General features: G+C 36.6%; 1 long non-coding RNA gene across 1 annotated transcript; it reads right to left on the bottom strand.

Moving 5' to 3' along the window:
- On the bottom strand, positions 1-27,862 carry LOC108409102 (uncharacterized). Its single transcript, XR_001856133.3, has 3 exons — positions 27,788-27,862; positions 7,080-7,165; positions 1-150 (listed from the first exon to the last, which is right to left on the bottom strand). It is a non-coding gene; the product is annotated as an uncharacterized lncRNA (long non-coding RNA).

Genomic DNA, 27,862 nt, shown 5'->3' with positions numbered 1-27,862 from the left:
ACTCTCATAGTTCTCCAGGAAAAGACAGTCTAATATACATACATTGAAGTGACAGGAAAGGACTCCGAAACTTTCCAAGTTTCCATTCAAACTGGATCTTGAAGGAAACATAGTATTTCATCAAGTGTAGATGGGACGGTGGTGAAATACCTTAAGCAAAGAAATAATTATCATGAGCAAAAGTATCATGGTGGCAAAATGTAAGTCAATACCTCAGTTTGGACAGGACATGTGATCTGTGAAGGGAAGGAGAAGTTGATAAAAATACAGTGGCAGACTTGGAGCCAGATCACAGAGGGCCCTGAATGATAGACTGAGGAAGTTGTTTATTCCATAGGTTATGAGGTGCCACTGATGACGTTTGAACTGGAAAGTCATCTGACAAGACTGTGCCTTGGGAAGGTTCACCTGGCAGCAGTGTGCATAATGGATTAAACGTTAGAAGGAGTGTGTGTGTGTGTGTGTGTGTGTGGTGGGGAGAAATCACTGTAAAGTAGAGGCACATCACACAGAGACACACACATCTGTGCATGTGCACACATACACACCTACCTATAACCTATACATATTTCATTATAGGCACTCAATAGAAAAAGGAAAATAACATTTTTAGAACATGGTGGTTTTTGTTGTCTACTGCTTCACTCAAGAAATGTATACCCCGGAGTGAGTATGAGATGGGAGTAGAAGCAAGCTCTTTCCTCACAGGGCCTCTCAGTTCTTGTGGGACTCTCATGTGAACATCTCACTAGGCTAGGTGTGATTTTATAATTAAAATATATGCCTTTTGTTTTAGTATAACATTGCTCCCTAAACTCAGGCCAACTACTTTATCTAGTGCTCAAAAGAGGAGTGAGCTATTCCAATCCTAGAGCAACCATAGGCTACACTGGATCATTTGCCACGTAATGTCAGTTTCCAAGTAATGCATTCCTAAGAGATTTAAAGTGTTTGTGTTCTGCTCTGCTCTGACTTTTATAACCTAAACTCTATAAAATTTGTGATTCCAGTGTCTTGTTTACCTAAGTGATATTTAATGGGGCCCTGAGTGAGCCTCGTAGTAGTGGGACTAGAAAAGCAAAGATCAAAATGATTCCTATATCAGAAGTATAATCCATGGTAGTTGTTCAGCTGATTGATAACCCCTCAATTTGAGGCCTGGGTAATATACAGAAATATGGCATTTGAGATAAACAGCAGATTGGTTGGGTAAAGACAGTGGGATGAGTCTTGGGCTAATTGAGTTTGAAGAGCTAACAAGCCATCCAGATTTCTAAAAGAAGGTTGGGAGCATGCATCTGAACCTAGGTCCATGGTCACCAAACTTTGCCACACAATGGTATCATTTGGGGGAATCTTGTAAAAATAATGATGTTTGATTATCATTATTTAACTAGTATTATGTACATACTTGGCACTGAGTTTTATAAGCTCTCTAGGTGATTCCAATGAGTGCCCATTTTGGGGAACTACTGACATAGGCAGAGAAATAGGAGTTAAAGATGAATTTATGATTGCTACACAGAAAGATGATGGAAGCTGTGAGAGTGTTGGCAATAGCTTAGCAGGTATAATAAGAAAATAATGGAGAGCAGAGCCTTGGAAGATTCCTGTCCCCTTATTGGCTATAAGAAAGTAATAAATGATGGGGAGCTGGGGTTAAGGATGCAGCCTCTGGGCACAGACAGAATAAAACTACCAAAGTAATATCCAGGACCCCATCTCACCAATATTAGTAATTAAAACAACTTCTGTGTACTACACACTCCACTTACTACTTTACTTCATTATTGTCATCACCATATTAAGCATCATCATTATCAATATTATCCAATATTCAATGAATGATTAATATGTGATAACTTACACACATTATTTCATTTAGTCTTCCCAACAATCCTATGAGGTCCCCACTTTATAAATAAAGAAAATGAGGCTTAGAGAGATTCTGTAACATGCCCAAAGTTTGCCCACTGGCAGAACCAGGTCTGGAATCCATAAATATCTGACTACAGAGCTTGAGATATGCATTCATTATGTCCCTGCCAGTGCAGGTAATTACCTTTAGTAATAACAGAAAATAAATTGGCAAATAAACTTCTCAAAGCCCTTCCACATCCCTTCTTTTACTTGATTCATTCAGAGAGGGTATTACAGGCCTAGTTTTACAGATGAGAAAACTGATGCACACAGAGGTTATATGACTTCTTTAAGGTCATCCAATTTTATTGGTGGGGGCTGAATTAGGTTGGTGCAAATTCATAGATTTTAGAAAATTTCTTCCTGAATGATTTCCATGACCCACTGCTGCTTCCTGACTAGATCAATGCCTGTCTTCTGTGCTCCCAAGACACTTTGTACGTTTCCTTATCAAAGTACTTACCATACTGCTTTGTAATTGTTTGCTTACCTGTCTCCATTATTATGGTAAGAGCTTAGTGAGGGCAAGAATCTTGCTTCTATTATTTATTCTTACATCTAAAGCCTTAAACTTGTATCTAGAAGGTCTCACTAAATATTGGTTGAAGTGAACTGAATTTATTAAATCCCATCTAGGTGATCTATAGGGAATAGACAGATGAAGCCAGCAGTCCCTGTCCTCTATTTAGACAATTTTTTAAATGATGGCATTACTTACTCTGTGCATTTTAATAGTCTTCAAAAGAGTTGCAGGAGGGAGGGATAGGGCTATTGTATATAGCCACAGGATTTTCTAGCTTCTGCCTCATGAAACCCAGAAGCTTCCTCTTTATTTTGAGGCCCCAGGCTAGTGTGACTAGAGACTACAAGTGTGTAAAACAAAGGGTCAGTAATGAAGCCAAAGTTAAGAGTTAGTTTCCCAAGTGGAAACCTGACTACATTCTCCATCAGTTACTATTTCTCAGAGCACAAAGGGAAAGGAACATCATGCCAAATCAAGCTTGCTGTGAATTGAACATAAAACAGAGTTTGGAAGGTTTCATATTTATGAGATTGCCTAAATTCCTGATGTGAACTAGTTTTCTAATAATTTGATTCATTCTCCTCAAAGCAGAGGGCACAGTCATGAGAAAGTGAGATAACAAAGGGCCCATGCAGTGTTGCCTCCAGTTTGTACTGTGTAGGGAATGCAAAATGTAGACAACATGGAACCTGCCCTTGAGGAGACTCCAGCTGAGAAAGAGAAACTGGGTTGACATGAAACCAACTAGCCATTTAAGGATGATATGGGAACGATTGCATAAAGGTGCCAACTGTAGACATAAGTGTAGTAGGGGTAAGTTAAGTACCAGAAAGAGCAGAGAAGGGACTAGAAGAAAACTATGTATGTGGGCAGAATCACACAGGGAAGAAAGTAGATGGGACTAGAGACATGACTTGGGGCTTACCAAAGCATGCAGAATCATCCATGTTGAATCCTACTACCATTTTCTTTTAAAACAACTTCCAGGAGAAGTGGGAAAGAGCTTTATTATGACCTCAATTGGGGAAATCAGTTTTAGTCTCCAGGAAAATTAGTAAAATTAATGAAATGTTAGGCCAGGGTGTTGGCACCAATGGGTTTGTGAAACAACAAGATTTCTGGAAGAGTTCAAGTTCTGTGACTTGCTGTGCTGGCTCAAAGGAATATCTCTGAATGTCTAATCCTATGTTTTGTTGCCAGAACACCCACCAGTCTGCAGTGGATTTGGTTTATGCTAAGCAAAAGAAGAAAATGAACTCTTGGAAATTCTGCAGAACCATTTTTAATACTGATATTTTACATGTTGTGATAGAAAAAAAAATAACAGGAATTTTGCCTCTGTTTTTCAGTTTTGGGAAAATAGGCCACTTCAGGAAATCAAAGAGCAGGAAGACAGTCACGAAGTAACAGAAAGATTTGGAACAGGATTTCAAGGGACCCAAAGTAGGAAATCAAGCATGACTTGATTTTTAAATCAAAAAGTCATAATGACATAATGACTCATCATCTCAAGGTTTTCCTAGGAAATTATAAATTGGGGTAATTTTCTGCATAATCTGAAGTACCCTGCAGAAGGTACCCTGTCCGAACACCTAAAGCAAATGTAACATGATAGGCAGGCAAAAATGCAAATTGCCAAGGGCATCTTTCACCACCCATAAAGGGACAATTTTGGAGTTCCTATTTTCTCTTTGCTAGAGAGCAAGAAACATACTCTTCTCCATTCTGTCTCAGCCACCCATCCCAGTCACATTTTTGACCTACCTCATTGTCATAAGAATCTGCATCCTCCTTGAAATCACTAATTCAGATGTCTCACTTCCCAACACACCTTCCTGTTCTTCCAGTTCACTTGCTCATCTTTGCTGAAACAGGTCTTTCATTAAGATCTCCATTGATCTCTATTTTCCGTCTCTCAGTTCCCTCATACTTCACTTTCTCCCCATTCATACTGTATCTGATGGTTATTACTATCAGCCTTTTGAAAATGCTGCTAATGCTCTTTTCTTTCCCTTCTTGTTTTATGCCACCAGTGAAATGTAACACTGGATGAGTCTCACCATTCCCATGATCAGTGACTACAACTGAAAAGTTGAAGGAGAAAATTCCAGAGCAGGAAAATCAGGTATTGCCTGTAAGTTTATGACAAATTGTCAACTTGGCATTAAACACTGCAAAAGCCTTATCACATTTCTCTAGGAAGCTTGCTCTTTTTCTGCAAGGACTAGTTTTTCTTTTTTCTTTTTTTCCAACTTAGCAAAGTCACCTTCCCCACTGCTAATCTTTCTCTCTTGAGGATGATTTTGCCTCATATTTCACAGAGAAAATAGCTGTCAGACAGGCGTTCCCCCATCTTGCACCTGTGTTCATCTTCTTCTCCTTCCCTTTAATTATCATGGGAAAGTAGCCTTCATGCTAACAAAAACTAAATCCTTTGCATGTGCTCTGCTTCCCATTTCTTCCTACCTCTCTACCGGACCTTCATAATCAGTGTTCAAAGATACTTTGTTAACTCCCACCTAAAATAAAATCCTTTCTTGATCCCACTTTTTTATTATTATTGATCTCTGTCTCTACTCAATAAAGGCAAGCTTCCCCAAAGAGCTATCTACACACTAACTCCACTTCCTCATTTCCCATTCACTTCTCCATGGCTTCAGTCCTCATCACTCCACTGAAATATCTCTTGCCTAAGTAGTCCCTACTGACTTCCATGTTGCTAAATCTAGTAGGTACTTTTCAGTTCTCACCTTACTTGACTTTTTGATATCGTTACTTACTGAGTTGACCATTCTCTACATTTGAAGCTCCCTAGTTTTCCTTCTAAGTTTGTGGCTCTTCCTTCTCAGGTTCTTTTTTCCTGTTGTCACAACCTATCTTCCTGTCTCCAAATGTGTGCAGAATATTTATATGCTTACATGGCATTTGATTTCTCACAGATGTCTCAAACTCAACATGTCTAGAATTGGACTCAATCTCCCAATCCCACTAAAAGAAATCTGCCCCTTTTCCAATGTTCCTGGTCTCTGTTAATAGTACCACCTGTTTCTCATTAACTTAAAAGAAAATACAAGGGCCTTAACTAGGCCCTGAATTACCAGCCACTAATAATCTCTCCATCCACATCTCTGGCCAGCACTCCTTCTACCAAGACCCAGTCCTACTAACTCTTTGGGTTCTTCAAACAGTATATCTCAAGGCCTTGGTTCATACTGTGCCTTCTGTTTGGAATTTCTTTTATCCTAAGTAACTTCTACTTATTCTTTAGGACCCAGCATAAATGTTTCTTACTCAGAATAGAATTTTCTGATATCTTCAGGACTTGTTACTATAAATTTATTTTCATAACTGTTTATTGAACATCATGAGCCTGTTCAGTCCATGAGGGCAGGGACTACATTTTTGTTCAGCACTGTATGCACAGCACCTGGTACAGTGCTATTACATAGTAGGTAATTAAAAAATAGTTAAAAGGAATGAATGAGTGAATTAATTATAAAACATTTGTGGAATTCTCAGTGTTCATAAAAGGGTGTCCTTTCTTACCAAAATTGTTGAATATACCTCTAAAATTTTTAGCCAGCTCAATAAGACATAAAGATCCGAGGGCTTTAATAATTGGAAAAGAGGTCACAAAATTCTCAGTATTTGTTCACTGCCTATCTAGAAAAACAGTGAGATTCCACTGAAAATTTAACAGAACCCTTAAAATGATTTAATAAGGTAGCTAGTTTCAAACTAAATATACAAAGAAGTAAATACTTTTTCTATCAGAAATAACCTATTAGAAAATAGACTGCAGCAAAGAGTAAGCAAAACCATTTAACAAGTAGGTATAAATCACTTCAGGTTACAGATGCCAAAGCAAAGCTAACTGTCTGATGCTTGTCTCTGAAACCAGCTGAAAACAATGAGAAGAATGAAAAATAGAGAAAAAATGACATTATCAATAAAAGTAAAATATAAATGCAACCCCAAGTAAGAACTGTGAACAAGGTTGCCCAGTGCAGAGAAAATCTGACCTGGTTGAATGAGAAAATGAAGAGAATACAAGTCTCAGCAGCTTGGTAATAAGAAAGGCTCTCTAAAAGGGGGATGCACCTCCTTGCAGTGGAAACCAATAGTCTCTTAGTCAGTGTGTCCCTGAACTCTGTGAAACCTGTGAAATGGCAGTAAAGTAGAATAAGGGAAAGCACACAACAGGTAGGGTGCAGGAAAAATGGTCACTAGCAGTCAGCTCTGCAATACAATTAACTCAGAAAACCTGTAACACACAGGGGTCATTGCTAGCCAGACAGACTTCCAGGCATTCTCAGCTGGGTGTGCTACAGTCCTCTACCCGCTAGAACAGGGTTGTCAGCCTCAGCCCAGCTGCTGTTTTGAGCTGTGTGATTCCTAGTGGTGTGGGATGCCTTGTACACTGCACGATGTTTAACACAGCCTTGGCTTCCCAGTTTTGACAATCATATATGTGTCCAGATATTGGCGAATGTCCCTTAGAAAATAAAACCATTCAGGTTGAAAATACTGAATGCCAGAGGACATTTATAAATGTGTGGGTGTGTGTTTAAGAGTGTCATAATAACTGGGGGTGGGAAGTAACTGACATTTAGCAAGGGTGAATATATATATTTACCTTTCATCCCTTCTCTCTGCACCATCCAGAAGCAGTAGAATGATTCCTGTCCCAGTGCAAATTCCCAAGCCTGGTCAGGGCCTGAGCTGGAGGAATAGAATAAGTTTTAATTAAATATAAGATGCAAGATTTTGATTTAGATTAGATTGAGTTTTTGGATACTGTCTTGCCAATGGATTTCAGCCCCGGGCAAGTTCACTACGGGTTCAATGTGACCAAAGAAAAGACAGTAGAACGTTTCTTTGGGGTGAAAGGGTTTATTACCCAGCTTGTTTAACAGGCAGTAGGTGGAGCACTAATGTCTCTGCCTCCACCTAGAGCTCTGGGCCGAGCTCTCTATATAGCGCAATAATAGCTTATTGCCTAAAGGTGTGGAAGCGGTAGCCTGGCAGCAGGCCAGTTACATCATCAGGTGGTTTAAGTTCAGTGAAGATCCTGGCCATAGGAACCCCAACTTCCCCACAGATACGTATGTTTTATTTATATATATGTATTATATATACATATGAAGGCAAACAAAATACTATGATATCTGCCCATATGTCACTCAAGGGCAAGAAAGAAATAATCCAACAAAGTATGCTTGAAGTCAGTGGTGAAAGATAGATTAAACTGGTGATTATATTTATAAAGCCCAACCCATTTGATAATTTAGTTATAAAAGGAAGACCTGAGTATAAAGACTAAATTCTCTGCAGTAAGATCTGTAGTGGTAGGCAGCTTGGAGCTAGTATGACTAAGAGAAGCAATCAGAGACCCAGGCTTCTAGAGGAAAAGAAGATTGATGTAGGAATATATTAATAAGACAAATTTGTAAAATTACCTAACTTCAAAATCAAAGAAAGAATCCTATAAACAACCATGCAAAATAAATTTAAAAACTTATAAATGAAATAAGAACTTAAGCTGGTATCAAGCTTCCTGCTAAATTATAGTAGAACAATTCAGAAAAAATCCTCAGGGAAAGAGAATGTGACTCAAGAATGTTATGCCCATGCAAGCTATCTTTCAAACATAAAGGTAACTGAGAACTATTTTCAACATTCAATAACTCAGAGTAGGCATGAGCAATTCAGAAAAACTTGAAGTCAAAATCAAGCCAAACTAGAAAAGGATGGAAAAAAAGTAAGATGAAAGGACTGATTGTGAGCATTAAACTTTAAAATATAGTACTGAAGTTAAATAATGATTGGAATTATAGAGCACACAAAGATATGTGCTTATATACATACAGAAAAATTAACAAACAAAATCCAGAAACTGTTAATAGTGGCAGGTGATGGCAGGAGGCAAGCACTGCTAGCTGCCTATCAGTATCTACTCTCCATTTCTTTGTTAGTAGCAAAACTCCACTTTTGTTTGGATAAGTAATGCATCCAGCTGTCCAGACTGTCCTTCAGTTTTAGCAGGACATATGGCCAATTTGATATAAGTAAAAGTTGCTAGATGGTGCTCCAGGAAAGCTCTTTTAAAGGGGACAGACTTAGATGGCTATCATGTCCTTTTCTCCTTGATCCTGCCTGGAATAGGAACTTGAGGCTAGAGGTTTAATACCATAAGTTCACAAGCACAAAGTCTACATGCTACAGGCAGTAAGATAGAAAAATGAAAGAAGCCTGGGTCTCCGATGGCTTCTCTGAGTCATACTAGCTCCAGATTGCCTACCACTAGAGTTCTCACTGCAGAGAATTAACAAGCCCTTGTGTATGTAAGCTACTATGAATAAGATGTTCCATTACTTGTAGACAAATACATTCTAAAATAATACTGCGGTGTTGACAGATAGTAACTACACTAGTTGGGGTGAAGACTTAATAATGTATCTAACTATTCAATCACTATGTTGTATACTTGAAACCAATATAATGTATATCAGCTATAACTCAATAAAAAATTAATTAAATAATATAAAACTGGGGAATAGAGATATGCTATATGAGGAAGATATACTTCTCATTGCATACATTTTTATACTATTAATGTGTTTTTTGATGTGAATATCTAAGTAATTTCTACTCTAGGAAGTAGTAACTGAAGACACTTAATAATGAACAATGCAAAATATATATAACACACATGTGTGCCCTTACTGAAGTACATAATAGACTATATTCACACATAAGATGACATAACAAGGGATTAATTATCCCATGACTAAATTTAAAACATATTTTTCTTTAAAATTTGAAGAGTTATGAAAATTCATCTGGTAAAAGAAACATATGAAAATAGTCAATAAAATTTTTCAAAGGAAGGATAAAGAAGAAGTTGCTAAATTAAATAGCATTAAAATGTATTATCCTAAAACTACAATAATTAGAACAATAAGATATGAGCACAAGAGTATATATACATATCTATATGACATTGTAAATGTCTCAGAAATAGATCTTAATCTACAGAAAAAAATGGAGCAAATAATAAAATGCCATTTCAAATCAATGAGGAAAGAAGGATTTCTTCAGTGGTGATACTAGAACAGTTGGTTGGCAATTTGAAAAATTAAAAAAGTGTTCCTTAGTTTGTACCATCCACCAAGAATAATTACAATGGACTCAAAATATTAATTACAAACTTCCACTTCTAGCAAAATGATGTGCTAGTTTCAAACACAAAAATATAATAAGAATTTTTTAAAATACATGGTTGTACTCTCAGAAAGAAAGAAAGGAACAAGTGACAGGCAAGGAAAAGTAGATGATAGGCTCACAAATTGACAATCCTAAATCCCTGAGAATAAAGAAAATTTAAGCAGTCCAATATAGTACTTGAAGGGAAAAGAGGTAATAAAGAAAGCATGGTAAATGGAAAGGATAAAATAATACAGCAGACATAAATTCAGATATACCAGTAATCACAACAAATATAAATTGACTAAACTGTCAGGTTGAAAGGCAAATATTCATAAAAAGGAATTTTTTAAAGCTGGCTATATGCTAGTTACAAGAAACCTGACTAAAACCTTTGTCAATGTAATGACTGAATGTCAAAGGATGGATAAAAATATATGACTCACAAAATGAAGTCAGCTACATGTATATCAGAAAAGTAAACTTTAAAGGAAGCAGCATTATTACAGATAAAAATGATTAGTTATAATAAAATAAGCAATTCTATCTAGAAGATAGAATAATGATTAAATTTCATGAACCTAAAAACATAGCCTCAAAAATATATTAAAAATATTGACAGAATTACAAGTAAAAATTTACAAATCCACAAGTATAATGGGAGGTTTTATTGTATTTCTCTCAGTAATGGAGAGATCAAGAAGAAAAATAATAAGGGTACAAAATAATTGAACTGCACAATGAACAAGAATTTGGTCTAACTGACATATATAATAACCCACACAAAGCAATCAGAAAATATAGTCTTTTCAAGTTTATGTGGATAATATACAGTGACAACGACTAGACTGCCCTTCATCTCTAAAAAAAAAAGCCCAGTTATCACACAGAATGGGTTCTAAGACCACAATGCAATACAAATGGAAAACATTAAAAAAAAGAAAGATCCAGCTGCCTTCTATGAATTGAATGTATGTATGATATGAATGCATCAAAGAAAACATCAAAATGGAAATTTGAAAAGAAATAAAATTGAAAAGCAATGAAAACACTATGAACTATACCTTGGGGGATGCAGCTTTGGCAATCAGTACATAACTAATAAATTTATACTGTGATAGGTAGACATTAGAAAAAGTTAAGTATTTAAAATCTCAAGAAGTTAGAAAAAGAAGAGTAAACATAAAAAATTAGAAAGATTAAAATAATAATAGAGAAAATTAGTGAAATAGAAGATAAAGAGAAAATACAGAAGATCAACAAACCAAAGGCTAATCTTTTGGAAAGACTGATACAATATGGAAACCACATAGTAAATCTGATTATTAAAAAAAAGGAAATACATATTTAAAATATAAGGAATAAAAAGCAGGAATATCATTAGAGATACATTGGAGACTAAAAATTAATATGGAAAAACCATAACCCCTTTATGCCAATAAATTTGAAAACATAAAAAATGAATTTTCTGAAAAATAATTACCAAAACTGACTTGAGAAATAATAGGAAAAACTTGAGTATATTTATATAATCAATAAAGAATCTGAATAAAAGTTTTTAAATCTACAGACAAAATCACCAGGCCAGATAATTTCACAGACAATTTCTACCAAAATATCACAGAACAAATATTTTTTCTTATACCCTCAGAGAATAAATTCTATCATAAGTCTATCTCATTTATAATACATATGCAAAAACTCTAAATAAAATATTAGCACACCAAATCTTACACACATTAAAAAATACATGATGACAATATGTGACTTAACCAAGGAATGCAAAGATATTTTAATATTAGAAAATCCATTATTAAGGACATTATATTCAGTGAAATAAGCCAGGTGGAGAAAGACAAATGCCAAATGATTTCCCTCATTTGTGGAGTATAACAATGAAGTAAAACTGAAGGAACAATTGGCAGCAGACTCAGGGACTCCAAGTATGAACTAGTGGTTACTAAAGGGGAGGGTGGGTGGGGAGGGAGGGGGGACTGAGGGGTATTATGTTTAGTGCACATGGTGTGGGGGATCACAGGGAGAACAGTGTATCACAGAGAAGGGACATAGTAGATTTCTGGCAACTTGCTGTACTGATGGACAGTGACTGCATTGGGGTATGGGTGGGGACTTGATAATATGGGAAATGTAGTAACCACATTGTTTTTTCATGTGAAACCTTCATAAGAGTGTATATCAATCATACCTTAATAAAAAATTTAAAAAAAAAGAAAATCCATTATTATAAGTCATCATTTTAACAGATTAAAAGGGAAAAAATTATATCATAATGTGGATACAGAATTTTTTAGAAATGCTAAAGCCCATTCAAGAGTGAAGCAATTTTTAGCAATCTACAAATACTCAGGCTTTTCCTTAACCTGATAAAAGCTATTAACCTGAACCAACAGCAGACATGTTACTGAGAAAATATTCAAAATATAGTAGCCATTTTAAAGCTAAGAAAATGACAAGAATGACACTATTGCTGCCTCTCTCAAGCATATGCTAGAGATCCTAGTTGGTGGAGAAAGACAAGGAAATAAATTATCGATTTATGGATTGAATATGAAGAACCACAATTACTATCATTCACATGTGACAGTGCTATAAAAGACAACCTATATGGAGACTTGTACCATGCTTATTAATTAACAGGGAGAAATATTTTAAATGTCACAATTGTTTCCAAGTCATTCAATAAATTCCAGGGACTTCCAATTTAAGTTCCAAAACGATAGTTCACAGAAATGGGCAAGCTGACCCTGATATTCATTTGGAGACAGAGGCTTAAAATAATCAAGAAAATGTCAAAGAATGATAAAAAAGGAGAACTTTCCTTACCAGTTACCAAGATTCATCATAAAGCTATAGTAATTAATGCAGTGGTCATTGAATCAGGGGTAAACAAATACAACAATGGAACAGAATGGAAAGCCTATTTATATGGCAACTTGACGTATGACAGAAATAATGTTACTGTGCATTGTGGGAAGAACATACTGTTCAATAAGTGGTGCTGTGACTATGTGCTATTTATTTGGGAAAAGACAATGAAAACCCTACCCCACATCATGCAGATAAAAATAATTCCATGTGAATCAATACCTATACTTGAAAATACAAACTTAAAAATATTTAGAGCATGGAAAATATTTCCACATCATTGAATTAGAACACTGTTCTTTTTAACAAAACACAAATAACACAAGCCATAAAGGCAATAGTTGATAAATATGCTAAATATAAGATAAATATGATTAAAATTTAAAACTTTTGTATGACATAAAATGTCATAAACTTAAAAAACAAGTCATGATTTGGAACAGATATTTGCTACATACAAAGGATTTGGGTCAAGAAAATAAAACAAATCCAGACAAATCCATAATTTTAAAAAAGATCAACAACAAAATGAAAAATCATGAGCAGAGGCTGGAAAGGAAAAAAGCAGAGTAGGAAGGCAAGGTGGAAACCTCCTCCCAAAAACACATAAAAGAATATACAGGAAATATAACTAAACCTGAAAATGACCTGAAGACTGCAGAACAGACCACCTATACTTGGGGAAGAAGAGGAGACCACACAGAAAAGGGTAAAATGGCAGAGCTACAATCAAGCAGGACCCAAGCCCTCCCCCAACTCTAGCCCATAGGCAGGAGAAAAAACAATAGAGTGGGGAGTGGATAGGAGCCCAGGAGTGCTGCACACCTGGCCCTGGAGAGCTGCTCTAGGAGCAGAAGTCTGCATTACATTGGGTTCTGGTATTTAGTGGGGTTGGACACCAGGGACAGATCGAATACTCTGGGAGGCTGACTCCAGCCATTGTGGAGGACAGACATGCTCGCTGGTCCTGAGAACCAAAGCAGAGGTGGCAGTTTGAAAGATTTGCCAGAAATGGGAGGGGGTGCCAGAGAGGCAAGGGTTGGGTGGAGTTTTCTCCTCAGGAGAAAGGGCAGGAGGATTATACCTCCCCAGCCCTCCCTTGACTCAACAGGTCAGGAACTTTCAGGAGATCAAGACGCTCCATCCCCCTTGCTGGCAATGGAGCTCTGAGGCTCCTCCCTGCGTGCACTGCTGATGAGCATCAGACTTTCCTGCCTAGCAGGCAGAGGGAGACTCTCCCAGCTTTCTCAGCCCCATTTCAGCCCAACCAGGAAGGTGTCTGCAGGAGCCAGCCCCAGGAGCTCCTTCCTCCCCACAGGTGTCCAAGCCTGTTGCTGCATGTCCTGCCCTGCTCCAGAACCACACAATGACCTGCCCAGTCCATCAACCCTGCTGCCTTGCCATTGCTGCAGGGCAAGCAGAGGGCAGCCCCACCCACAGTGATTCCAGCAGAGGCCTCTGCTTAGATCACAAAGGCAGCTGAAGCAAACTGCTGGCAATGCAGACCCATACCACTGCCAGCAGACAGAAAGGCAGTCCTACTCATTGCACACCAACAATAGCTGGGGCTCTGGCAAAGTAAAAACAGGCACTGTAAAGAGTCTTGAGCTTCTGGGAACCATAGGACACCTCCTTCATAAAGTTATTACTCTGTAGGCTAGGAAGCATAGCAGAGCCATCTAATACAAAGGAAGAAATACAGAAACCCTGACAAAATGAGGAGGCAGAGGAGCATGTTCCAAACAAAACTACAAGACAAGACACCAGAAAGAGGACTAAATGAAACAGAAATCACCAATCTTCTTGATAAAGATTTTAAAGTAAAAGTCATAAACATGATCATGGATTTACAGAAAAACATTCAAGATCTCAAGGAGGACTTCCACAAAGAGATAGAAAAACTGAAAAAGAGCCACTCACAGCTGAAGAATACAGTAACTGAAATGAAACATGCAATGGAAGGATTTAAGAGTAGATTACTGCAAGTAGAGGAGACAGTCAATGAGATGGAAATTAGAGAACAGGAACACAACAAAACTGAGGAACAGAAAGAAAAATGGGTCTCTAGAAATAAAAGAATGCTAAGAGAGCTGTGTGACCATTCCAAAAAAAACAATATTCACATTAATAGGTACCAGAAGGAGACAAGAGAGACAAAGGGATAGAAAAATCTCTTTAAGGAAACAATTGTTCAAAACTTTCCCAGTCTGGGGAAGGAAATGGACATTCAGGTCATGGAACTGCAGAGAGCCCCTAATAAAAGCAATCCCAGCAAGACAACACCAAGACATATAATAATAAAAATGTCAAAGATCAAGGATAAGGAGGGAGTATTGAAAGCAGCCAGAGAGAGAAAAATGATTCCTTATAAAGGAAACCCAATCAGGCTATCAGTGGACTTCTCAGCAGAAATGCTACAGGCCAGAGGGGAGTGACATGAAATATTTAATATACTAAAACAGAAAGACCTCCAACTAAGAATCCTCTACCCAGCAAGATTATTATTTAAATTTGAAGCAGAGACTATACAATTTCCAGATAAAGAAAAGTTGAAGGAATTCACCACCTAAGGCAGCCATACCAGATATGCTAAAGGGGCTGCTGTAGATGGAAATGTTCCTAAGGTTAAATAGCTTTCACCAGTGAAAATAAACCACAGTAAAGATAGTAGAGCAATTAATTACCAAACAAGTACAAAATTAAAACAAAACACATAAAGGAAAATCAACAATACACAGAATCAGTCAAGGGATACACAAAAAGAGCAGATTATAACATCTAATATATAAAGTATAGAGGAGGTAGAAGAAGAAGAAAAAAGTACCTTTAGATTGTGTTTAAAATAGAGTAATCAGCAACTAAATAAAGACTGTTATATAGTAAGGAAGCTATCCTTGAATGTTTGGCAACCACAACACTGAGGTTTATAATAGATGTGCAAAAAAATTAAAAAAGAGAAATCTAATCACAACACTAAAGAGAGTCATCAAATAACAAGAGATGAGAATAAAAGAGGTAGAAAGGAACAGAGACAAGCCTCAAAAAGCAATCAGAAAAGAATAAAATGGCAATAAGTATGTATCTATCAATAATTACCTGAAATATAAATGGACTGAATGTACCAATCAAAAGACAGAGTGGCAGAATAGATAAAGAAACAAGAACCATCTATATGCTGCCTACAAGAGACTCACCTCAGATCCAAAGACATACACAGACTAAAAGTAAAGGGATGGAAAAAGATATTTCATGCAACTAATAGGGAGAAAAAAGCAGGAGTTGCAGTACTTGTATCATACAAAATAGACCTCAAAACAAAGAAAGTAACAAGAGACAAAGAAGGACATTACACAATGATAAAGGGATCAATCCAACAAGAGGATATAACCATTATAAATATCTATGCACCCAATAAAAGAGCACCTAAATATATAAAACAATAACACACCTAAGGGGAGAAACAGACAGCAACACAATCACATTAGGGGATTTTAACATCCCACTTACATCAATGGGTATATCATCCTGACAAAAAATAAGGAAACAGGCATTGAATGCAAATTAGAACAGATGGACTTAACAGATATATACAGAGCTTTCCACCCAAAAGCAGCAGGACATGCATTTTTCTCAAGTGTACATGGAATGTTCTCCAGAATTGATCATATACTAGGTCACAAAAAGAATCTCAATAAATTTAAAAAGGCTGAAATTGTATCAAGCATCTTTTCAGACCAAAATAGTATGAAATGAGAAATAAATCACACAAAGAAAACAAAAAAGCCTACAAACACATGAAAGCTTAATAACCTGCTTCTAAATAACCAATGGATCAATGAACAAATTAAAACAGAAATCAAGCAATACATGGAGACAAATGAAAACAAAAACACAACAGCCCAAAATCTGTGAGAGGTGGCAAAGGCAGTTCTAAGAGGAAAGTACATAGCAATAAAGGCTTACCTCAGGAAACCAGAACAATCCCAAATAAAGAGTCTAAAATCACAATTAAAGAAACTAGTAAAAGAAGAGCAAATGAAGTCCAAAGTCAGTAGAAAGGGACATAAAAAATATCACAGCAGAAATAGAGAAAATATAAGCAATATAAAAAATCAATGAAACTAGAAGCTAGTTCTTTGTGAAAACAAACAAAATAGATAAATCCCCAGCCCATCTTATCAAGAAAAAAAGAGAATGTACACACATAAACAGAATCAGAAATGAAGAAGTCATCACAACAGATATCACAGAAATAAAAAGAATTATTAGAGAATACTATGAAAAATTACATGCCAATAAATTGAACAATCTAGAAGAAATGGACAACATCCTAGAAAAATGCAGCTTTCCAAGACTGACCGATAAAAAAAAAGAAAATCTGAACAGACCAATTACCAGCAATGAAATCAAATTGGTAATCAAAAAACTCCCCAAAAACAAAACACCAGTTTCAGATGGCTTCATAGTCCATTTCTACCAAATATTTAAAGAAGAGGTAATAGCCATCTTTCTTAAAGTATTCCAAAAAGTAGAAGAGGAAGGAGTACTTCCAAACTCATTCTATGAGGCCAGCATCACTCTAACATTCTAATAAAAGCAGACAAAGACACCACACACACAAAAAAAATTACAGACCATTATCCCTGATGAACATAGATGCAAAAATACTCAACAAAATGTTAGCTAACTGAATTCAAAAATACATGGAAAAGATCACCCATCATGATCAAGTAGGATTTATTCCAGGGATGCAAGGATGGTACAACATTCAAAAATCCATCAACATCATCCACCACGACAAAAAGGACAAAAACCACATGATGATCTCTGTACATGCTGAAAAAGCATTCGACAAAATTCAACATCCATTCATGACAAAAACTCTCAACAAAACGGGTATAGAGGGCAAGTACCTCAACATAATAAAGGCCATATATGACAAACCCACAGCCAACATTATACTTAACAGCAAAAAGCTGAAAGCTTTTCATTTAAAATCGGGGACAAGACAAGGATGCCCACTCTCCCCACTTTTATTCAACATAGTACTAGAGGTCCTAGCCACGGCAATCGGTCAACACAAAGAAATAAAAGGCATCCAGATTGGCAAGGAAGAAGCTAAACTGACCCTGTTTGCAGATGACATGATATTGTACATAAAAAAACCCTAAAGAATCCACTCCAAAACTACTAGATCTAATATCTGAATTCAGCAAAGTTGCAGGACACAAAATTAATATGCAGAAATCTGTGGCATTTCTATACACTAACAATGAACTAGCAGATAGAGAAATCAGGAAAACAATTCCATTCACAGTTGCATCAAAAAGAATAAAATATCTAGTAATAAACCTAACCAAGGAAGTAAAAGACCTATACTCTGAAAACTACAAGACATTCATGACAGAAATTAAAGAAGATACCAAAAAATGGAAATACACCCCGTGCTCATGGATAGGAAGAATCAATTTTGTTAAAATGGCCATCCTACCTAAAGCAAAGTACAGATTCAATGCAATCCCTATCAGAATACCAACAGCATTCTTCAATGGACTAGAGCAAATAGTTCTAAAATTCATATGGAAGCACAAAAGTCCCCAAATAGCCAAAGCAATCCTGAGAAGGAAGAATAAAGCAGGGTGGGTTATGTTCCCTGACTTCAAGTTCTACTAGAAAGCCACAATAAAAGACAATTTGGTACTGGCACAAGAACAGACCCATAGGCCAATGGAAGAGACTAGAGAGCCCAGATATAAACCCAAGCATATGTGGTCAATTAATATACAATAGAGGAGCCATGGACATACAGTGGGGAAATGACAGCCTTTTTAACAACTGGTGTTGGCAAAACTGGACAGCTACATGTAAGAGAATGAAAATGGATCATTGTCTAACCCCATACACAAAAGTAAACTCAAAATGCATCAAAGAACTCTAAGTTATGAAACCATAAAACTCTTTAGAAGAAAACCTAGGCAAAAATCTCTTGGACATAAACATGAGCAACTTCTTCATGAACATATCTCCCCGGGCAAAGGAAACAAAAGCAAAAATGAACAAGTGGGACTACATCAAACTAAAAAACTTCTGTACAGCAAAGGACACCATCAGCAGAACAAAAAGTAATTCTACAATGTGGGAGAATATATTTGTAAACGACTCATCTGATAAGGGATTAACATCCAAAACATATAAAGAGCTCATATGCCTCAACACCCAAAAAACAAATAACCCTATTAAAAAATAGGCAAAGGCCCTGAACAGACACTTCTTCAAAGAGGAAATACAGATGGTGAACAGGCACATAACATGATCCTCCACATTGCTAATCATCAGGGAAATGGAAATTAAAAACACAATGAGATATCACCTCACACCAGTTACAATGGCCACTATCCTAAAGACAAGATATAACAAATGTTGGCAAGGGTATGGAGAAATATGAATCTTCCTACATTGTTTGTGGGAATGTAAACTGGCGCAACTACTATGGAAAGCACTATGGAGGTTCCTCAGAAAACTAAAAATAGAAATACTATTCAATCCAGTAATTCCACTTCTAGGAATTTACCCGAAGAAAATGAAATCCCTGATTCAAAAAGACATATGCACCCCTATTTTTATGCCACACTTTTTGCAGTAGCCAAGATATAGAAGCAACCTAAGTGTCCATCAATAGATGAATAAAGAAGATATGGTATACACACATAATGTAATATTATTCAGCCATAAAAAGAAAAGAAATCCTGCCATTTGCAACAGCATGTGTGGATCTAGATGGTATTATGCTCAGCGAAATAAGCCAGGTGGAGAAAGACAAATACCATATGATTTCACTTATTTGTGGAATATAAAAACAAAGCAAAACAGAAGGAATAAAACATCATTAGACTCATAGACCCTGAGAAGTGACTAGTGGTTACCAAAGGGGAGGGAGGTGAGGGGATAAAGGGGCACAAAAATTCTCAATCATAATATAACTTGGTCACAGAGACAGCAGTACTGCATGTAGAGAAGTCAATGATTTGGTAACATCTTTCCACATTAACTGACAGTAACTGTACTAGAGGCAGTGAGGATCTAATAATATGGGTAACTATTGAACCACTGTGTTGTACATTGGAAAGCAATATAAGATTGTATAATAATGATACTTCAATAAATAAAAAGAAAGAAGAAAAAATACACAAGTGATATGAGCAGGCACATCACAAAAAGAACTCTGTATTTATGCAATTATATATGATAAAGTAGCAAAAATGCATGAAGTAGAAATATAGGCATCTGAGTAAATCCTAAAAGTATAATGTTGAATAACAAAAGTCAGTTGGAAAAGGATTCTATTCAGGTAAAATTTTAAACCCCCCCAAATAATGCTTCATAGTACATACGATTTTAAGTATATGTAGAAAATATAAAAACATGCAGATAAATTACATACATAAATTTCAGCAGAGGCAGGGAGGTGTAGTGGATGGAGGTGGGCCTTTAGCTATAGTTGTAACTGTATTTCTTTACCAAAATAACGTAAGTAGATTTAGGCAAAATGTTAGCATCTGTTAAATCTGAGTGAGTAATTCATAGGTGCTTCTTATACTAAATTCATACACTTTTCTTATATTTGAAATATATTATAACTTAAATTATATTAAAGACATTTTTAAATCTTAAATGATTATGGGAAAATATTGGTGAATATTTATCTGCTCACTGGAGAAGGGAAGGCTTTTAAATATGCAAGAAAAAAATTATAAAGGAAAAGTTGAAAAATGTGATTGCATAAAAATCCAGAAACCTTAATGACACCTTAAAAGTTTTAATTACAAACTGGAGAAAATATTTGTAATATGTATATATAAATAAGTATCTATATGTGGTAAATATATATAATCAGTATTGTTAATGTAAAACATTCTCAAAATAAATTTGTTCATCAAATGTTGATTATTAAAAAGAAGAATAGTTAAAGTTCATGAGTATGCAGTGATACAAGCGCTTCCATCAACCACTAGTGGGATTTTAAAATGGTTGATCTTTGGGGACAGCAATAGACAACATTCAAAAGAGTATTAAAATTGTTCATGCTAAAAATACACAATAACCTGCTAAAAATTATAATCTCTAAGGGCTAAAATGACAGAAATGACTTACAATTTATTTTATACACTTATTTTTTTAGTACCGGGATAATTATTCTTAAAATTCTCAAAAAATATAATTACTTTTATAATTTAAAACCATAATTACTTTTTAACTTAAAACATTTCAATAAAATTACATGAAGTTGTATCTTTTGGTCCCTAATTCCACTTCTAAGGACACCATCCTAGGGAAATAATCAGATGTGTGCACAAAATTTAATATACCAGATAATCCTTGTTAGTTTTATAATACTGAAACATAGACACAGTCTAAATACTAAACATTAGAGGAATAATTAAATACACTATGATGCAGAAACATAATGGAGTAACATACTGATATTTAAATATATACATATAAAATATATGTATATATAAAGAAAATGCTTATTATATGATTATAAAAAAAGAAAGGATAACTCGGTGATGCTGTTCTGTGTCAAATTAATGGAAAAGGCTTTACATTATAATCCAGGTTGTGAAGGAAACAAATGGTTTTTATCATAGTAAGACTGTGGTTATGCTGGCAAGAGAACAATTCATCTCTGATGTAGATACAGTGAAGGATTTGGGCAGGAAATTGTCCCTGTGTGAGATGTGCTTTTAAATTTCTTTTAAATTTTGTCCTTCCTGAGAATATAAAAATATCAAATAGCAGACTGCGACCCAGAGTGGAGGATCATCTTGACATTCTTCCTCCCCCATTCCCTCTTCCAGTTACAGGACTCAGAGTTCACTACTCTCCCTCTATTTGGCAGGACATCTTTTACTGACAACCCATGTTGGAGAGCAACAATCTACAAGGAGAAGGACAGAGAGATTGACATTTACCTGGGCTTCACAAATAGCTGATGGGTGGGGATAACAGACCTAGAAGGAACAGAGGATGGGGAGACTTGAGGAGGAAGGAATGAAGTTAAAAGGACAAATGGACTGAGAAGGAGAATAAAAGAGAAGGTGCAAAGAAGTGGGGGGCATCCTCCTTCACGCAGCTAGAGAACAATTCCTACCAGAACATCTTGAAAGTGGAGTCATACACCCTCAGTAAGTAAGCAGGATGAAAGAAAAATCAGCAACCCATTTTACATGCACTATTACTACCCCCTTCTATAGTTTGGATTAAGTACCTGAGGCCTTAAGCAAAAAATAAAAGAGTAGCTTGAACTCAAACTCTTTTTCCAAATTTCTGTGATATTCATTTGTGAGGATCACAATAATTGCTATCAGGAGGGTAATATTTACTTCCATTCCCACAGGTAGGTAAGGATGGTCTGTGGGCCTTTGGGGAGAATTGCCAAAAGACAGTAACTTAGCCAGCAAATCCGTTCTTGATCTCCAGCTCTGCAGGGAATATACAAAGATATATCATATGGATCAAAAAATAAGATTACCATAGAGCATCTATGCATACACATAAATATATAGTATATTTTTTTCTGTGCATACATGTATGCATAGAAAAAGAGCAAAAGGAGAGACATAAAATATTAGCAGTGCTTTCCTAGAATTTGGAATTACATGTGATTTATTTCCTTACATAGCACAGTGTTTTAGAATATTAATTGACCCTTTTTTCTTTTTCTGGTAATTCCTTTTTGTCCTGTAGTACATTCCACAATTAAAGTTAGATTCCAGCACTGAAGCTTATGGCCCCAGGGAAGCGAGGACAGAAAATAACCCAGCATACCCACTAGTCAGATTTTTTACATTTAAGTTCCAAAATAAAACTGTAACACCCTTTGCTAGGATGAGAGTCTGAAAGCCAAAGAAACTGTGATTTGCTAGAGTGAGGCACCTGAGAAAGAAAAACAATGTTTTGGAATTCTAAAACCTTGCTTTGTCATATCAAGAGCAAAGATTGGGGGACCCAGAGTTAATATCATGAATCATCCAGTAGAGAATTTGTAATGATACACGAGCAATTTTCCAGCCTCAAGAGGAGGGGGGAAAATGTAGAAGTAACTGTCCAGAGAGAGAAAGTATCTTTTGCGCTACAAAAATGTGGAAAATTTATTATTTGAAATAGAAGAAAAAATGACATTTGATAAACAGCTTGGTAAAGATATAAACAAAGTACTATGGGAACAAATGCAGGGGAGCCATTTGTTTTTTTAAAGCGCTCATAAATCTCTTGCAAGTTGAATCTGCAAACCTTAACATATCAAGTGATGCCAGTGAACACTGATATTTCCTTTGCTTTGACAAATGCCCATAATAGGCATATGAACTGATGTCAAGGTAAAGAGGACATAATCGGGGATGCTTCTTACTGTCCTAGAATATATGTGCTGTTACAAAGAATAAACTTTTTTTGACCTGGCGCACAGATGTATTTTTTCTGGCTCACAATTTTCTTTAAGTTTAGATGTCCTCAGGTTCATCATACACTCTCAAGTTGGAGGCAACAAGTCCCTTTTGGAAAATTAATATTGTGCAATGGTTAAAAATAAGTACACTAAACGTTAGAGCACTTAAACTGAAGTTCAAGATCTATCACTTACTAGTCATTTGACCTTGCAACAATGGCTTAACTGTCCGTGCCTTGATTGCCTCATCTCTAAAATGGGAATAATAATTATAGGGTTGTAGTGAGAATTAAATGAGTTAATACTTCTAACACTTAGAACAACACCCACCACACAGTGAGCACTGTATAAAAATCTGTTAATTAAATAAATATTGGCTTATTTCCAGCCTAATTATGTTCCCTCCCAAGCAAGCCCCTGTAAGCATTCAGGCCTATAGCTCTAGCTAAACTTTGTTCCCAAGAAATCTTTCATCTTGACCCTTCATGTAAGCAATTTGGGTGTGAAATGAGGGATTCCAAGATTTTTTCCCCACATATCTTCCCTATATATACCACATGATCAATTCATTATCATCCTCAAAATCTGAGCTGCCTACGCACTGGAGATACTAAGGGTTGCAAGATACAGCCTCTGTCTTAGGGGGATTACTGCTCAGTGAAAGAGAGTAGAATTATACCTGTCAAGTAAGTGCAGTAGAAGTTTGCACATGGTAAAATACTAGATGACTGAAGCCTACTGATGAAAACAATGATAACAGAGGGATGGGGATGGACCAGGTAGTTTTATAGAGGGTATGGGGCTTGAGCTGTTCTTGAAGGAAGAGTAGGACTTAAATCTGTCTGGAGATTGGATAGAGGATGGCACTCTGAACAAGATTGATGTGAGCAAAATATGGAGGCAAGAACATATCTGGGATCTTGAGAAATTATGCACACATTTAATTTGAGTTGGGAGTAGGGCATATGTAAGAAATTATGGGAGATGAGGCTGGGCCCATATATGGGGACTCAACTGTGGGGAGCACTGAATCCCAGATTCAGGGCTCAAGGTTTTGTCTTAAAAGCAGTAGCAAGTCAATGAAGATTTTAGAACTGGGAGAGGTGGTAGGAGGAGAGTGAATGATTTTTGCAAGGAAATATTTAATGAAGATGAATCTATTAGCAAGGCGGAGAATGGACAGGGGCCAGTGGCTAGCAGGGCATTGAGGATACCAGAAAGGAAGCCTGCGGAGTGTCTGGGAGACTGTTTTAATAAGCAATCTGAGGTTGAGCTGACCAAGGCCTGGGTTTGGGTAAGGCCATGAACCTGGAAAAGAATGGAGGTAAGCCAAAGCTATTATTAAAGAAATGAAGCTTGCCAATTATTTTGCCCAATTAACTTCTAGTTATCCATCATAATGAAGAGTTAGCTCTTCAAAAACTCTGGTTTCCCATATGTGCATTTTGTCTGTACTATGGTACAGCAAAACCTTCTGTTAATATGTCTGTTTCTTCTTAATCTAAAATCTCCCCCATGTTATAGGGTTTGTCTGATAACTTTCTGTTTCTCTAGAACCTATCACAGTGCCTGACACACATATTAAAGGTTTAAAAGTGTAAAACTGAACCAAAGAATCAATAGGACTAGATGGCTCTTGATGAATGATTAAAGAAGTTGCTCTTGAGGCTCCTTGGTATTTGGAAAACTAAGGGAATATGACAAAAAAAATTCTGGAAAGGAACAGATGTGGAAGAAAGGGGGAAAAATTTTTCCTGGTATGAGAACTTCAAAAATTCTCTCTCTCTTCCCCTCCCTTCCCCTCTCCCTTTCCTCTTCCTCATACCTCCCTCCCTTTCTCAACAAAGTTATTATTTGGGAAGAATAACAAAGCTATATATCTTAATAACTTGGTATACAGTTATTATAAAAACTATAAGAAACAGAGTTCCACTGGGAAATGGAACACAGGAAGAATTAGTTGGAGCTTAGAGTGCAGATAAAGATAGAGCATCTGGGGGTCTGGTGCAGGAAACCAGGGGTCAGGGAACCTGAGATAACTAAAGAGCAGAGGGGCTCTAAAAAACTGAAGCATTTATTGGCTAATAAAACAATCATATTAATGTCACAGTAACTATCACCTTTGGGTTTGACCTTCCAGTGTCCCTGAAAAGATGAAGTCACATACTATAAAAGAAATGTATAAAAGAAATGTTCAAAGATGGTCATGTAACTTCTGTATTAACCAGCCTTCTATGGTCCACAATTGTCCATACACCCCCAGACACTATTTATCTCAGGGACCATCTTTTGAACAGTTAAAAAATGCGAAAAATGATCTCTTATCTCCTAGAGGCAGATGGATTGGCAAATTAAAGGAGCTTCGGAAACTTGGCAATTTCTCAGTTTCAAGGCATGGCCTTTTCACTGACCTGCTCAAGAGGCATCTGCTCCCTTTTATCCTGAGAGATAATCATGAAAGGATGGCTGCAGTGTAATGCTCTGACAATATTGAGGCAGCTCAAATGAGTCATCACCATTGGTGAGGCACAGACTTTGCACAGGTTGGCAGCATACACTGGTGCTTAATAAGTCTCTGGAGTTAAACTGGAATTAAAATATTGGCCTCATCAACTTAGGTACCCTAACCAAGAATTACCCTTGTAGAGGTGGTGGTGAATTTGTCCAAATCTAACCACATGTGGTGAAAGGCACCCAGCTATGCTATTTTTGGACAAAGTTTAGGTATGTACAGTGGCCAGGAAATGAAGTAAGTAAACTCAGCAAAACCAATGCTACAGAGTAGGGAACTAGAAATATCATGGACTTTAGAATAAGATCTATGTGGATTTGAGTACTGCTTTACTACTTCCTAGATATGTGAACTTGGGCAAGTTTATTAATCTCTATGAGTTCCACCACTGTATCTTCAAAATGAGATTATAATAATGTTTACCTCATACAGTTGTTACTAGCATTATATTATATGGTCCATAATCATCAGTATGGTACTTATAAACATCAGACGAGCAATAGTGGCCTCATGAACTTAGGTACCCCAGCCAAGTGAGTTAAGCATTATCATTACAGCTAGGCTGGTGGGGTAGACAGAATAATGGCCCCCCAAAGATGTCCATGTCCTAATCCCTGGAACCTATAAATATGTTACCTTACATGGCAAAATGTGATTAAGTTAAATATCTTGAGATGGGGAGAGTATCCTGCATTTTTCAGTTGGGCCCAATGTACTTACAAGGGCCCGTAGAAGATAGGCAAGAGGGTCAATGGCAGAAAAAAGGGAGATGGGATGATGGCAGCAGAGGAGAAGTGCTAGGCTTTGGAGATGGAGAAGACGGTCATAAGCCAAGGAATGCAGGTGGCCTCTAGAATCTAAAAAGGCAAGGAAATGGGTTCTCCTCTAAAGGCTTCAAAATGAACACAGCCCTCTAGACAATTTGATTTTAAGAATTCTTTCCTCCAGAATGTTAAGAGAATAAATTTGTATTGTCTTAAGCTAGTAAGTTTTTGGTAATTTGTTATAGCAGTGATAGGAAACTAATAAATCTGGGTTTGGTGAAAAGAATTTAAGTGTACTGTCATCACCTTCCAAAAAATCAGTGTTAGGGCTGATGTCACCACATAGCACCATAGCTTGGTACCAGAGCAGCCTTTGCCCATAGAATAGTAAAGATGAAACAGAACCAAAGAAACAAAAACAGAAAGAAAAAACTAAATTTCTCTTCCAAATCCACAGTGTCACTCTGAAATACAACCCTTTGACTGTTATCCCTTGTAACATTTCTTAGAACGTGGTCCTAAATGGCTATATAGGCCAAAAAGAGAAGTTTGGGTTGTTATTTTTTGACCTTCCTCATGGATGATTATCATTGTGGGACTACAAGTGATATCAAGAAAGATGGTCATCATTCCTTTTATCTTTCAGGGGAAAACAGATGGCTTCTACCACCTGTGCCTAAAAGGTGGCTCCAATGGAGCGATTGGCTACCACTTATAGACAATACAAGCCTGCAGCTCTGGGTCAACAGAAACCCACTGCCTTTGATGCAGAGGTGACATGGGCACCACTCCAATTCTGCCAGTGTGCCATCTGTACTGCTTTTGTGTGAGACAGAGGAACAGGACATCTGAGCTTCCATGGAAATACACTTGGGTGGATTACTTGCCATTGTTCCCCATCCTGTGCATAATTTCAGAAAGAAGTGAGACATCTGTGAATGTTCACTTTCACTAGACTAAGAATGTGCTACTTCCAATTTGACAAAAACCACTGAAGCATTTTCTTTGATTCTCTACCAGCATTGACTTATTTTTGAAAAAGACTATCTTACCATGTAATGCATTTTCACTGTGCAAAGGATGGTGAGGAATTCTGTTCCTTCTTTTGTTATTCTGCATTTTTTAAAATGTAACATCCAATGTAAAAATCACTATAGACACAATGTTCACATTCTTCTGCCAGTATGAATATATTCAGCTTTATTTTTTTAAAGAAGCAAGTTTTGTTCTGTTGCAAATAAAATCTTAACCATTAAGTTCTTGGGGGGAAAATAGCAGATATAACCTGAGAAGACCAAACTTCGTGTTTTCTATATATATTGTACATGGAAATCCAAAGTCTAATATTCAGAAGCATATAACTTTTATCCACCTAATAGGATCCCTCTACTAACTCCCCTCTTTGAGGCAAATGGGCAGAATTAGAAGTCAAGCTTGTACCCTAAAGCTCAGTACAGTGCCTGGCATTTGTACATGCATTTATTCATTTACCCCTCCATTCATTCAAAAAATATTTATTGAGGACATACCTTTTAGTAGGTGCCTGGTATTGGGAATATAGCAGTGAACAAGACAGGTCCTTGCTCTCCTGGAGCTTAAAGTCT

The sequence above is a fragment of the Manis javanica genome, chromosome X, assembly GCF_040802235.1.
Source record: "Manis javanica isolate MJ-LG chromosome X, MJ_LKY, whole genome shotgun sequence".
Lineage (NCBI taxonomy): Eukaryota > Metazoa > Chordata > Mammalia > Pholidota > Manidae > Manis > Manis javanica.
The sequence above is the reverse complement of the archived record's forward strand: the minus strand, read 5'-3'. Positions and strand labels throughout refer to the sequence as shown.